General features: G+C 41.0%; 1 long non-coding RNA gene across 3 annotated transcripts; it reads left to right on the top strand.

The window, feature by feature from the left end:
* The first annotated feature begins 611 nt into the window (after nt 1-611).
* LOC118617886 lies at nt 612-15,007 on the top strand. 3 transcript variants are annotated; one of them, XR_004956862.1, is made up of 3 exons: nt 612-715; nt 5,856-5,968; nt 14,869-15,007. It is a non-coding gene; the product is annotated as an uncharacterized LOC118617886 (long non-coding RNA). The 3 variants fall into 3 exon arrangements; XR_004956864.1 differs by lacking the exon at nt 14,869-15,007 and adding an exon at nt 7,135-7,208; XR_004956863.1 differs by lacking the exon at nt 14,869-15,007 and adding an exon at nt 6,114-6,174.
* The last annotated feature ends 126 nt before the right edge of the window (nt 15,008-15,133 follow it).

The raw sequence follows: 15,133 nt of genomic DNA, 5'->3' as shown, positions 1-15,133 counted from the left end.
TAACCTCCCAACTCTCCAGAGGCTTCCAGACCTCATTAAAGAGACCCTGCTTTACCATGACCAGGCCCAGAGACACTTTGCAGATGAAGGACCTTGACCATCACACTCTGACAGTTTTTGAAATTTTTCTATAAATTTAGATCATTTACTAAAATCAGTCATTTCTTTCATTAACCAGTTCCAATGGCTACTTACTTTGCGATGCATCCGTTCTTTTTTTCATGAGCAAATTAAAATCAGAGTTTAGTTTCCTGCTTCCAATTCAATTAAGGTATCCACACAGCTAAATCTAGACTTTGGAGTCACATTTGATCTTTGTATTTGGCTTCAGAAAGGTGGGTGGTAAAACAAATTAAAGACCTTTTTTTTTAAAAAAAAAAAATCACTTTCTTAGTTATTATTTGTTTCTGATTTAAGAAATGTACCTATTGTTATGGGCTGAATGTTTGTGTCCCCAAAAAATTCCTACTTAGAAATCCTAACCCTCAATGCACGTATTAGGAGGTGGAGCCTTTGGGAGGTGACTAGATCATGACGTCGGAGCCCTCCTGAATGTGATTAGTGACCTTTTTTAAAAGAGACCCAGAAAACTCCCTCACCCTTCCCACTATGTGAGGACACAGCAGGGAGGCAGCCATTTAAGAAGTAGGAAGTGGATCCTCACCAGACACCAAATCTGCTAGACTTGACCTTGGACTTCCCAGCCTCCAGATCTGTGAGAAATAAACATTTGTTGTTTAAGCCCCCTGGGTGCACAGTGTTTTAGTTGTAGTGGCCCTAATGACTAAGGTATCTACTATGTTTAAACAGTTTTCACTTAGATTTTAAAAACAAAGAAGTCCTTGATTTTTTAGAAAATGAAGGACAAATGAAAGAATAGTTTGAAAATTTTCTTTAACAAACAGAGAGTCAATTGCATTGGGTGTTTGGGTTTATTTTTCCAATTCTGTGTAATTTAAATGTATATTTCAAGAGAATGTCAAAGACTGGGAGAGCTTTGATTTTTCTTTTTTTTTTCTTTCTTTTCTTTTCTTTTCTTTTCTTTTTTTTTTTGGGTACGCGCCCTTAGCGGGAACCAATCCCGGACTCTCTGGTCCTCAGGCCGACGCTCCAACCACTGAGCCAAACCGGCCAGGGTGAGAGCTTTGATTTTTCAATGTGTTTTTTTAAAACTTTCATTAACTTAATAAATGGCTTACGTATGATAAAAAGGACAAAATAGAGGAAAAAAGTCAAAATCTTTAAAACCTTAATTTATAAATCCAGATACTGTAATTGACAAATAAATACAAAAAATGTTCTCTTCAGTAACTGGAAATACTGTAGTTCTGACTCTAGGAAGCAAAACGAGTTGTAGAATCAGGGGAAACACGAACTGTGAAGTACTGGCCAGAGGAGCTCTGTAGAGTTGTGATAAGAAGAAACACCCTGCTTAAATAGAACTCATGAAATGCTTTATTTAGTTTTACTGGGTTGACAATATGTGTAAGTCATAACATTTTTTAAAAGTACAAAATGGTGTACAGTGAAAGGTAAAGCCTGCTTTCTCGCACAACACATACTTCTCTTCCTGGAGGCGACCGCTGCTGCTCATTGCTTACATACCCTCCATAAAATCCATACATTCATAAATGTATAAGTGAGCAAACACACTGGGTGTGCTTCCCACAGAAATGGTAGTGAGCTACATACACTGTCCTCACTGGGTTCTTCTTTAAAGAACTTAATGGTATATCTTGGTGACCCTTCTCTGTACGTATAGATCTGCCTTATTGTAGTGGCCGCCTGCTATTGAAGTTACATTATTATTTTATAATTCTATTGAAATTATGCCCATCATTTATTTCATCAGTCTCTATTAATAGACATTTAAGTTATTTTCACTCTTTTTCTTTTATAAATTCTGCTGCAGTGAATACCCTTTAACATATGTCATTTTACACAATATATGCCTATAGGAAAAATACCACAGTTGAGTCAAAGAATGTACACGATTAAAGTTCTGATAGACGCTGTCAATGTGTCTTCCACAAAGGCTGTAATAACTAAATTCCCAAACCTTGCCCACCCAGTTTCTGCATGTTGTTTTTATCTCGGCCAATCGAATAGGTGAAAAATGGTACCTTGCATTGTGTTTCTCTTATTGTAAGTGAGTTAAGCATTTTTTACACGTTTAGGAGAAAGGCCGGTCTTAATCAGGGCAAACTCTAGCATAATAAGGAGTAGAATAATGAGGTGTTATCAGCCAAGTTAAGACCAGAGGGAGTGCATTTTTACAGAGAAAAGATAACTGGGAAAGTTCTGGACTATCCCCACAAACGAGGCCCTCGGTGTCACGTCTCTGCCCACACCGCTGCTTTCTGCGCTGGGCCCCTGCTCTCGGGGATGTTGGCGGAGCCCTGCCTGTCAAGCTGAGGTAACACCAACTCCACCCGGGACTGAAAGGTACCAAAGTGAGACCATCATGTCCAAAGTGCCTCATCCCCTCAGTCCTCAGCCTGCTCTGACCTGATACCCCTCGCAGTCTTTTCCCCTGCACTTTTTAAATCAACTCTGCCCAGCTCTGGCCAGTGTGGCTCAGTTGGTTGAGCGTGTCCCGTACATAACCAAAAGGTGGCCGGTTCAATTCCTGGTCAGCCCAGGTTGTGGGTTTGATCCCTGGTTGGGGCGTGTGCAGGAGGCAACCAATCGATGATTTGTCCTCTCGTTGATGTTTTTCTTTCTCTCTCTTCCTCTTTCTCAAATCAATAAAAAAAATGTACATCAGTTCTGTCCAATAGAAATATAATATGAGCTACATATGTAATTTTAAATTTTCTAGGAGCTAAATGTTTAAGAAAAGTAGATGCAATTATAATTACTTTTAATATTTTAACATATCATAATATATCCAAAATATTATAATTTTGGCATGCAATCAATATAAAAAATATTAATATTTTACATTCTTTTTGGACTGAGTCTTTATAATTCAGTGTGTAATGCATCTCAAGCCACATTTGAATGGCCCAAGTAGGGAATATGGCTAGGCCTGTCTTGTCAAATAGAACTTTCTACAATGATGAAAATGTTAGATCCGTGTTCCCAGAAATACCCTCTAGCCTGCAATACATTCAGTCTTTCCCTAGAGCACTTTCTCCCTCCCCCACCAGGAAGAGGCAGCCCAGGCCCTCTCCTACAGTCTCTACACCGCCCTCAGGCATTTCTAGTAGAGACCACTGATTCTTCTATCCACCAGAACTTCCATGTGGGAGTATGTCTGTAGGATGAATTTCCTAAAAGGAAATTGCACAGTGAAACCGTATTTACATTGCTAATTTTGATAAATATTTGTCAAATTGTCTTCTGGAGGTGCTATACCAATTCATACTCCCACAGGAGCATATGACCATGTTTTTAACTGCTACATAATATTCTGAAGTAAAGAGGATATACATGTAGTGTGTAGGCCCCTTCTGACGCAGGGTGTTAGGTGGCTTTCGATTGTTGCGTTACAAACAACGCTGCAATACACATCCTTGTATGCGCTCCCTTGTGCATCTTTTCTCAAGGATAATTAAAGAAAACAAAGAGAGCACAGGGAGCAGCTATAGCACAAAGGCTCCAAGGTGGAACAGAGCTCAGAGCTCAGAGAACTGATGTGCTTGGAGCACGGGGCGGGGGGCGGGGGCTGGAGACCACAGGGCACACATGGGCAGTTCCCTAATGAGGCCATGGCTATTGGTGAGGATTTGTATTTCAGTCTAAGATCAAGGCTATCTGATCTGCATTTAATTAATTACTTGAGAGAGAGAGAGAGAGAAAGACAAACATCAGTTTGTTGCTCCACTTATTTTTGCATTCACTGGTTGATTCTTGTCTGTGCCCTCACCAAGGATCAAATCCATAAACTCGGCAACATCAGATGATGCTCTGACCAACTGAGCTCCCCAGCCAGGGCCCGGATCTGCATTTTGAAAGATCACTGTCTCTGTTGCATGGGGAATGATTTTGAGGGAAAGAGTGGAAGAAGGAGACCAAGCAATGCTGACTGTAGGAAGGGGCACCAGAGGCCGGGCTGAGTGGAAGGAGGAATCCTCAGCAGGCTGCCCCACATGGAAACGAAATGGAACACGAGCGCCTGGCTCCCAGCAGAGGAATCTGTGGAGTGCTGTGAAGGACACAGATCCATCATGCAGACACAGCCTCTGCCCTCAAGGAGCTTACTCTTTAGCCAGGGATACAGAGATTAAGTGAATCATTTCCACTGGTGTAGACAACAGTCCAGTGGAATAGAGAACAGAGCACAGGCTTTGATACCGGTCATTCTACAATTCAGACTCTGCTCTTCCACTTCCTAGCTGTGTTACCTTGGTCAAATCTCTCTCTCTCCTGTAAGTGTTCAGGAGAGGATTAAATGAGATCTTTGAAAAGCACCTGACACTATGGTGAAAAGAAGATACTGAATTATATTTGGTGAATGAATGGAAAAATTTTCTCTTTCTCTGCCATCTGTCTTCGTGCCCCTCTGCCAGTCTTTCCAGGTATTCAGTTTGGTTCTAAACTGCCACCCCCTCACCTAGCTGGTGTGGCTCAGTGGTTGAGCATCGACCCAGGCACCAGAGGTCGCTGGTTTGATTCCCGACCAGGGCACATGCCCAGGTTGTGGGCCAAATCCCCAGTGGGGGGCATGCAGGAGGCGGCCAATTGATGTTCTTGCTCATTGATGTTTCTATTTCTCTCTCTCTCTTCCTTCCTCTCTCTTTAAAATCAATAAAAATATATATATATTTTAAAATAATAAAAAATAAATAAACTGCCATCCCCTCCAACTACAAAATGTGGTTACCTATTGAGTCAATCCAGCTCATTCTTTGCATGTGGGTTTGCCAGAATCATGAGTTGACAAATAATGCAAATTAATTGTTTATGCTCCCTGGGGCTTATTCTTTTACCAACATTATTCTTTTTAAAAATAAATAAAATATTTTTCCTTTCTCCCCCTTTTATCATCAGGGAATTTAAAACACACTAGAAACAGTACATTTATTTGATTAATGGATACCAAATTATTATGGTTAAATTTATTGTTTTAGACTATAGCTTCACAGGGACATTAATAAACGAGATTGCTTCTGCTTGAATATTAGTTCAACCTGTGGTTTAGAGAGCTGGTAACAGAACATGCCGTTCCACGGATGTTTGGTGAGTGTACTCCACTGACTAGCAGGAAATCAAAGAAAATAATTTTACAAAAGTATCTCCTGTGCCCTCAGCACAAATGACAAAAGTGTTCTTAAAGTCATTTGCTTTTTGTATAAACTTTTCTCTATAGGTTTTTAAAAATTTTAAATGGAAATCTGAGGAATAGAGCTCTTAAATTCTGAAAATAGTATGAGTTATTCCTGGCTACTGGTATTTTAAGAGGCTTTCTTTAGCTTAGAGGCCTTAATTAAGATGATTTGTTTTGGCAGTTACGGGATTTTGTCTTCTTTGTGAGTAAATAATTCAAAACTGACAAAGTAGTATGATGATAACAGACATAGTAGCTTGGTGGTTCAGGTCATAGCCACAGTTGCAAAGTAAAATAAAGTTACTCACAAAATCACAGAGCTTCCCACTCCAGGACAACAGGTTGCCGTCATGAGTGTCCGATCAAACGTGAACTCTCGTGTGTACCATTTCAAACCTTCCTCCACCCTCATACAGATTTACATCTACATATAAATGCAGGTACATGCAGGGCAGTTTCTCCCTACTTCTTGTTTAACAACATAAAACTAAAGGCTCTGGTTTAAGAGATTGGACCAAGCATACACATTGGCTGCCTGTTGCTCCGGAGACCATCATTATGTAGATGTTATTTTTAACGGTAGGAGGTGGATAAAATTGAAACAACAAAGAGAACAGGTGAGGAAGTCACCAATGGACAATACGGAGCAGAAACAGCCAGAGCCCAGAGCACACCAGAGAGGAGGATCCAGATGAGGTGAGTGAGAACCTTGGAATGGGCATTTAATGAAAATATCACATCTATTTATTTACTTAACTATTTGCAATTTAAAATTTATGAATTGTTTATTTCTGGAATTTTCCATTTAATATATTTTGACCATGGCTGACTGCGGGTAAAGGAAACCATGGAAAGCAAAACCGCAGATCGAGGGGGACTCCTGCATGTGAAATGTCTGTCCAGTCGGAATCAACTGTAGAATACTGGGTGACACAGAAGATCAGATTAAAATTAATGGTGAAAAGAAGTTAAAAAACATTCACATAAGACAAATCTCTTCTAATAAAATACAAAGAGTTTGAAAAATCCAAAGAGCCATGTCCCACATCCCCTCTAGAAGAGGCCGGCTTCTTCTCTTGGTTTGGCAATATTTTTGATAATCTTCCTGAATGGCGTATACTCTGACTTCTCGGGCAAGCTGAGCTTCCTCCACAGATGTGTCGCTTCCTTCACGAAATCACTCCTGAACAAGGGGGGACTCCAGCGAAAAGTCCTGCATCTGGTGTCATGCCCAGTTTGCTGCTCGGGAGCGCTTCCAGCTCGACTGTATCAGAGTGAAGTTAAAAATATCTGTACAGGCAGCGTGAGGCCTGTACAGATATTCTCACTGTTACGTGGCCAAACAAAGGGTACGCAATAGATGCCCCTCCTGTATGGCAGAGGTGATGCTGTTTTGAAATCCTTGAAGGAATCCTGGTTTCCATCAGAACGGCTATCGGGGCCACGAGAGATTACTAAAGAAGATACCACATTTAAACAGCTTAGAAAATTGTAAGTGCTCAGAAAATGTTAGCTATTACGTCATGACCAGGAACTTGCTTTTATTACTCTAGGTCAATACATACACATGTAACTGATTCCTTTGTAGGATTGCATTATATTCCATAACTTGTTCATCCATTACCTTATTTAAGAAACCTTCAGATTATTTTCAGGATTTGTTTTTGTTTTTTGTTTTGTTTTGTATTTCAGGGTGTGGCCTACAAAAAAAAAAATGACGCAACAAATTCCCTTGTACACCTATCCTTTAATTAGCGGCACTTTTATTTCTGTAGGCTAGATTTTCAAAAGTGGGATTGCTGGGTCAAAATACCTGTGCAACTTTTATTTTAATTGATTAACCAACTGATTTAACTTTTCAGGAACTATAGCAGACACACTCTGGTCAACAATTTTGATGACTGCCTGTTTCTCCAGCCAGAGTTGGATGTTATCAGTCTCATAAATCCATACATTTACAAATTGATGTCAGTCTGATGGATTAAAAAAAAACTCACTGCTATTGTAATTTGCATTTCCCTGGCCCAGTATAGTCGAACGTCTTTTTATACATTTATCAGCTACGTGAAATTCACTTGTGAACTGATTATTCATATTCTTTGCCTATTTTCTTTTTCTATTTTCTTATCAGATTGTATGACTCCTTTGTATTTTGCACATATTTTCTTGTCTGTCCTATATTGACTTTGATACCACAATTTTCTAGGCAGAAGTTTCTGATAGTTGTGTTGTTGAACTCATCAGATTTTTCCTTTATGGCTGCTAGTTGTTCTGTCTGCCCTAGGTTAACTCTCCCCAAACTGAGACCATAAAAATACTTTCCTATATTTCTTTCTGTTATCCACCTGAGGTTTATTTTTATATAATATGAAGAATTAATAATAATAAGAGTAACAGTAACTGTTAGCATTTATTGAGCAATTTCTATATGCCAGGCGCTCTGTAAGGACTTGATACACTTCAGGATTAGAGATAAGAAAATTAAGGATTGAGAATTTAAGGAACCAGCCAAGTTTATACAATTAAAACACAAAACTGGGATTTCAACCCAAGCAATCTCATTCAGGATCTTATCCTTCTACAGATCCAGATGAGCAGCTAATTATGCCAACCCCATTTAGTAAACATCTTTTCCCACATAATGAAAATATGAATTTTGGGATACAAAGTCTCAAATACAGTCAGTATATCTCTGAATTACATTGTAGTTGTGTTGTGCAGCTATATTATTTTGATTTTAGTAGTTTCATAGTAAGGTTCATTCTCTCTGGTCAGGCAAGAGCTTCCTCACTACTCTTCCAAATGTATCCAATAAACTTTTAAATATTTTTATTCCATACAAATATTTACATCATTGTCTAATTTCTACAAAAATGTACCTTCATGTTTTGACTTGTATTGCATTAAATGAGTCTATTAGTTTGTTAAGAACTGATTTTTTTTTTTTATCCTCACCCGAGGACATTTTTCCATTTTTTACTCAGATAGAGCGGGAAGGAGAGAGAGGAAGAGAGAGAAACATCGATGTGAAAGGAACACATCGAGTGGCTGCCACCCACACGACCCAACCAGGGCCGGGGACAAACTGCAGCCAAGGTACATGCCCTTAGTGGGAACCGAACCCGGGTCTCTGTGGACCGCAGGCTGACGTTCTAACCGTTGAGCCAAACCGGCCAGGGCAAGAACTGATTTTTAAATCTCTCTATCCATAAATATGGTGTAATGTTCCATTTATTTAGGCTCTTCAATAAAATGTTAGTTTTTTTGTTTTGTTTTTGTTTTTTTTTAATCCCCACCAAAGGATATTTTTCCATTGATTTTGAGATAGAGAGAGAGAGAGAAACATCGATTGATTGCCTCCCACATGACCCCAACCAGGGCCAAGGATGGAACTGAAACCAAGGTATGTGCCCTTGACTGGAATCCAACCTGAGACTCTGGTCCATGGGCCAACACTCTAACTGCTAAGCCAAACCAGCCAGGGCTAAAATGTTAGTTTTTAAAAACTTAATTCTTGTACTTTTATCACTGAATTTGTTCTAAATTATTTTATGATTTTTGTCACTACTATGAATGGGGTGTTTTTCCCATATCTAACAGGCAATTGCTAATATAGAAGAAAACTAATGTTTTGAGTGTATGTATTTGGTATTTATCAATTGAGCTAAATTTTCTAAGTGTGGGTGGCAGCCAGTTGATCTGTCTCTCTCACATGGATGTTTCTCTCTCTCTCTTCCCTCCTCTCTTCCTCCCTCTTTATCTAAAGATAAATGCAGGGGGGGGGGGGGGAAGTACTGAATGAAAAGATCCCAGCTCTGTCACTGATTGTAGTAACAGTTGCTTTAATGTTTCACTCAATCAGATAAGGTTGCTGACTGTAATTCACAGTCTTTTGCAGATTTAGGTAGTTTCCTTCTGTTCCTATAATACTTGAATTTGTATTAGAAAACCTACTTTATCAAATTTTTTTACTTATTGCTATAATCACATAACTTTTACCTTTTATTCAATGATATTCTAAGTTATGTTGATAGGTTTTCCTAATGTTCCATAACATTAAAACTCTACATGATTATTCCTGTGCTTCTCAAACCATTCCCAGTCCATGAAAAAAAATAGGAAGCTCTTTACTTCACTGTAGATTTTGCCATATCCTTAATACCAAAGCCTGCTACAAAATATGTAATACAGAAATTATAGAAGAATTTTACTTATGAAGACATAAACAATTCTAAACAAATATTAGCAAATTAAATCTAGCAGTGGGTTAAAATAATGATAGCAAATGATATGAGAGTATAATTAGAAGACCTAAGATACTCAACAACAAAATAATACTAAAGTAAAAGAATTTCAAAAATGGCTAGATATCAAAAATCAATAATATAAAAAAACAATAACTTTCCTATACACAGATAACAACCAGTTAGAATTTGAAATGGAAAAAAAGAGTATCCTATTCATACCACAGGGTTTTTTAACCAAATTTTTAAAGAAAAATTATTTTCAGTGTTATTTGTGGATTTGTGAAACATGATCTTGAAAATAGAAAGTAAACATGGGTGGGCCCTGAGTGTCGTCTAATGATTAATTCATACCAGACCACTTAGACATTGTGCAGTGGGTACATTGCTGACTCATCAGGTCTGCTGCATTCCCTCAGCCAAAACAAATCCACCAGCCAAATTCAAAACAATTCTATAGTACCCCTGAAAATTACTGGTTAAATTGCGTTTCATGAGAGAATTTCTGAATTAATTTCCTTTTGTTTGGACTGGTCTTTATGTCAAGGGTACAACTGATGTTTACTTTAAGTGGGTTAAACATTGTGTGTGTCACTGTTAACTAAAAAAAAGTAAAAACTCCACATGTAGATAGGATAGAAATTTCCCTGGAAAATTAAAAAACTGAAAACACTCCGGATGTAGATTGGATAGAAAGTTCCCTAGATAGAAAGAACTGGGTCATCTCACTTTGGAGAAGTTTCCCAGCTCTAGGAATGCATTCATTCATTCATGGACTTAACAGATATGTGCTGCACACCAGGCTGCGCCCTTCAACATTTCATATAATACTGGTTTGGTGGTGATGAACTCCTTTAGCTTTTTCTTGTCTGGGAAACTCTTGATATGTCCATTGATTCTAAATGATAGCTTTGCTTGGTTGTAGGTCCTTGCTTTTCATCACTTTGAATATCTCTTGCCACTCCTTTCTGGCCTGCAAAATTTCTTTTGAGAAATCAGCTGACAGTCTTATGGGAGCTTCCTTGTGGATAACTAACTACTTTTTTTTTGCTGCTTTTAAGATTCTTTCTTTGTCTTTAACCTTTGACATTTTGATGATGATGTGTCTTGGTGTGAACCTCTTTGGGTTCATCTTCTTTGGGACTCTCTGTGCTTCCTGGACTTGTATGTCTGTTTCTTTCACCAAGTTAGGGAATTTTTCTGTCGTTATTTTTTCAAATAGGTTTTTGCTTTTTTGTTCTCTCTCTTCTCCTTCTGGCAGCCCGATGATATGAATATTGGAACACTTGAAGTTGTCCCAGAGGCTCCTTACACTTCCTCATTTTTTGGATTCTTTTTTCTTTTTGCTGTTCTGATTGGGTGTTTTTTGCTTCCTTATATTCCAAATCAATGGTTTGCTTCTTGGCTTCACTTACTCCACTATTGATTCCCTGTAAATTATTCTTTATTTCAATTAGTGCATCCTTCATTTCTGATTGGTCCTTTTTTATGTTGTTGATGTTCTCACTAAGTTCCTTGGAGGTCTCCTTAAGTTCCTTGAAGTTCTCACTAAGTTCCATAAGCATCTTTATAACCAGTGTTTTGAACACTGCATCTATTAGATTGCTCGTCTCCATTTTGTTTAGTTCTTTTCCTGGAATTTTGTTCTGTTCTTTCATTTGGAACATGTTACTTTGTCCCCTCATTTTGATTGCTTCCCTGTGTTTGTTTCTATGTATTAGGTAAAATTGCTATGTCTCTGGGGCTTCCTAGGGTGGCCTATTGTTGTAGGGATCCTGTAGGATCTTGTGGCACAGCCTCCCTGGTCTCCCAGCTGGGCACTCGAGGTGCACCCCTAGTGTGGACTGTACACCATTCTGTTGTAATTGAGTCTTGATTGCTGTTGGCATGTCAAAGGGAGGGATTTACTCAGGATGATCAGCTGCAAGGACTGGCTGTGCCCACTAGCCAGTGACCACCTTGGAGGATCAGCTGTTCAGGGGCCCATCACACAGAGCAAGACTTACTTCAGCAGGACTCTGGTACCCACTGAGTTCACTCATTGAGGGTGTTACTTGTGGAGGTGGTTGGGTGGTGATACTTCGATGTGATCTGAAGCTGTCCACTGGGTGTGCTGGCTCTGGGGCAAGGTCAGCCACTGCCTGTGTTCTATCCAGGGCCACCCAGCATAAGCTACAAGTGATCTGCAGATGGCTGCTTCTTGTGCTGGGCTTGAAGGTGCCCAGGAAAAGCCCAGTTGTGAACCAAGGCTGGCTGCTTCTAGTGCCAGGCCTGGGGCCACTTAACAAGAAGTATGGGGCTCGCTGAGACCAGATGCTGCTTGTCTGAGATACTTTAAGAAAATCTGAAGCAGGACCCATGACAAGCCATTCCTATGGTAAAGCCATTGGAAACAACTTGGGTGGGTCCAGAAGGTGAGTGCGACAGGGCCCCAGGGACTCACCAGGGCGGGGCAAACAGTGTGAGCCAGGTTGCCTGAGTCCCAGATATGGTGCCCATCAACCTGCCCTTGGGGGAAGGGCTCACCAAAGGAACAAAGGCTTCTGCCAGCACATCTGTCCAGGAGAAAGCTACCCCTCCAGCTCTCGCCCTAAAACCAAACAGCTCAGTTCTTCCCCATATGTCTCTGGTGCCTTTCAAGCTGCCTCCCCATTGCTGGAGTTCAGAAGGAGCAAGTCCAAGTAAGTCCATGAACAGGCCCTTTAAGGAGCTGCCTGGGGCTCCAGCAGCCTCAGCCTCCCTCAGCCTCTGTTCCTGCTGGTTTTACAGCCAGAAGTGATGGGGATTCTCTTCCTGGCACTGGGACCCTGAGCAGGGTGCCTGGTGTGGGACGGGGACCCCTCAGCCCTCAGGGAGGACCTTCCTAGCCAAGGTGTCCTCCTGATTTTTATCTGCCACACGTGGGTGTGGGCCCAGCCCGTCCCCTCCGCCCCTCCTGCCAGTCTCGGTGTGGCTGCTGCTTTAATCTTGTAGTTGTAGGACTGCCATTCAGCTCGGTGTCTGGTGGTCTGAATGATGGTTGTATTGTAGTTTAGTTGTAATTTTGATGTGGTTGTGGGAGGAGGCGAGACCGTGTTTATCTATGCACCATCTTGACCGGAAGTCTGTTGTTTTGGTTTTTTTCCAAAAGAAATGTGTTGCTCATAATGGGAGCCACCAAAATGTTCATATATTTGATCTCATGATCAGATTTTGGGAAATTTACATTGAGGAAACAACCTAAAAGAGAACATGTCCAAAGATATTCTCATAGTAGTACAATTGGTAATCGTGATAAATTCTTAGCATCCAAATACTTCCAGTGGAGAACTGTAGTGCCTGGATGAAACATTATAGAGGTGTTAAAATGCAAAGAATCTGTTAATTCAGAGGATGGAATTCAACATAAGATGGAATTCACACATGGATTATAATTATATGAAACATCAGTATGAGATGAAGAAAGATTAGAAGCGAATTTAGAATATTGCTAATAGTTTAGAATTTAATTAATTTTCCCCTAAAATTTTCTATTTAAAAAAAAAAAGAAAACCATTCACTGTGTATGTCCAACTGACATGGACATACACAATTGATTCAGGGCAGGCTTAAGAGCAAAGAGCAGAAGCAGTAGCTGCAATGCTTGGATTTGTAGTCGGCCCACCTCCGACCTCTCCAGGCCCTGAACAGAGACCAGGTGCTGAGGCCCAGCACCTCCAAACAGATCGTGCTCACGTTAGCTACTCAGACCTACAAGTATGCATCCTAGCTTCTCTGGGTTTCTAGTTCTGCGCTCTGTCCCTCTTCAGTCTAAATAGTAATGCTAATTACCCAACTTTGGCGACCTGCCCTGAGGCTGACGGTTTGCCTGGAACACCACCATGTCTGTTTCCATGCCTTTCATGTTGTCACATGGGCTTCCTCCCAGCACCTTCTAGTGGAGCTCTTCCCCTGACACTGACCCATTCCATTGCATTTAGCTGGTTTAGGCCCCGATGCCCTCTCTTTATCAAAGTTCATCTCTTCATAGCTCCATGGCTTTTCATTTTTAAGGATCTCTACTAAAAGATAAACATCCTCGAACGCTGTCCCATCTTAAGCCAGTATTTTGCAATCTCGTGGCCAGGTTTGTCGTTCCTTGAGTAAGCAGGGAAGGGGATGAGGCATAGGAATAACAAAAACAGCTACTTTTTTTAAACACCTAGTCTGTGTCTAGCACTTTTTATACATCAATATTCACAACAACCTTACAAGAAAACACTGTGGTTCCCCTTTGCAGATTTGAGAGGTTAAATAACTAATCCTCGATCATATAGCTGCATGTAACAAAGTCGGACTTTAAGCCCAGGCCTATCTGACACGAAAGCCGGGCTCTTTCAACTACCTCATGTAGTTTCAGAGAAAGCACAGTGCTGCGAGTCAGAAACCCAGCTGTGTGGCTTGCACACAGTTCTACTTCCCTGGGCTCTGGCTCCTCAACTGGAAAGTGAGGGAACGAGACTTAAAACCTGCCGACTAAGAAGAAACAGAAAGGGCTAGGGAAATGGCCAAAACAGTCCCCAAAGGTCCTCCTCTCCCATTTCACCCTAAGGACCACTTACTGCCCATCCTAGGTGCCCATGTGGCATGGTATCCATTCACCAGAGAGAAGGGGAGAAAGAGCCAAGGGTGATCACCACAGTCACATTTCCCCCAGTTGTCACATGAAGAAACAAGAGCAGGACTCCTTACACATTTGGAAAGAGAATCCTTTCTGATAGAAAGCTCTGAGCTGGCAATTTGACGCTCTGTAATATAAATACTTTCCCATATGCTGTGGGGCAAGTCCGGGTGGAATGCTACTGGCCCTTGCTGTGGGTGCGGGATTAGCGGTGAGGAGGTCCTCTGGGAACAGGCTCTGAATTTGCAGAAAGGGCTGGATGGAGGAAGTACATGAGGATGTAGATTTTGCATCCAGGACTAAATAATGTCACCATAAGCTTTGTCATCAAAGAAAACATGCAGAATGCAAATGACAGGAAGCATTACAATTGCAACAAAACCCCCTGACCGGGTCAGGCAGTAGGGAACCAATTGTTCTTCCCCAGGAACTACACCAGGGGCAACCTTCCTGCAGCGTCATGCAAGACCTATAATCACCCCTCTCGAAAACACAAGCCTATGCTTTCCTACGTTTTTTGTTTGTTTTTGTATTTCTGTGGTCTTTGTTTTTTTGTTTTACTTTAATTAATTCATTTTTGTTACAGATGTTTCTCCTTTTTTCCTCATTGACACCCTCTTCCCTGCTCCAGCCCACCCCCTTAGGAGTATTGTTGTCTGTGTCCATTGGCTATGACTATATGCGTGTAAGTTCTTTGGTTTATCTCTTCCCAGCCCCCCTCCCCCAGGTTTGTCAGTCTGATTCTCAAGCACCCTAGATGAAACCCACCCTCCATCAAGCTGGAAGGCATACATTCAGCTTCGACCCATCAGTTTCCGACGCTGACTTCAAATCTTGCTCCTCCTCTCATAAGCCCGCGTCTGCAGGAGCGCTTCCCTCCGGAGTCTGCAGCGAGCGCTGGCTGCCCGGACCCTCGGCCTGGCTCCCCACGGCGGCCCGGCGACTTGGCATCTGCAGGAACTGCCACGGCCAGGAGAG

The sequence above is a fragment of the Molossus molossus genome, unplaced genomic scaffold, assembly GCF_014108415.1.
Source record: "Molossus molossus isolate mMolMol1 unplaced genomic scaffold, mMolMol1.p scaffold_m16_p_5, whole genome shotgun sequence".
NCBI lineage: Eukaryota > Metazoa > Chordata > Mammalia > Chiroptera > Molossidae > Molossus > Molossus molossus.
The sequence above is the reverse complement of the archived record's forward strand: the minus strand, read 5'-3'. Positions and strand labels throughout refer to the sequence as shown.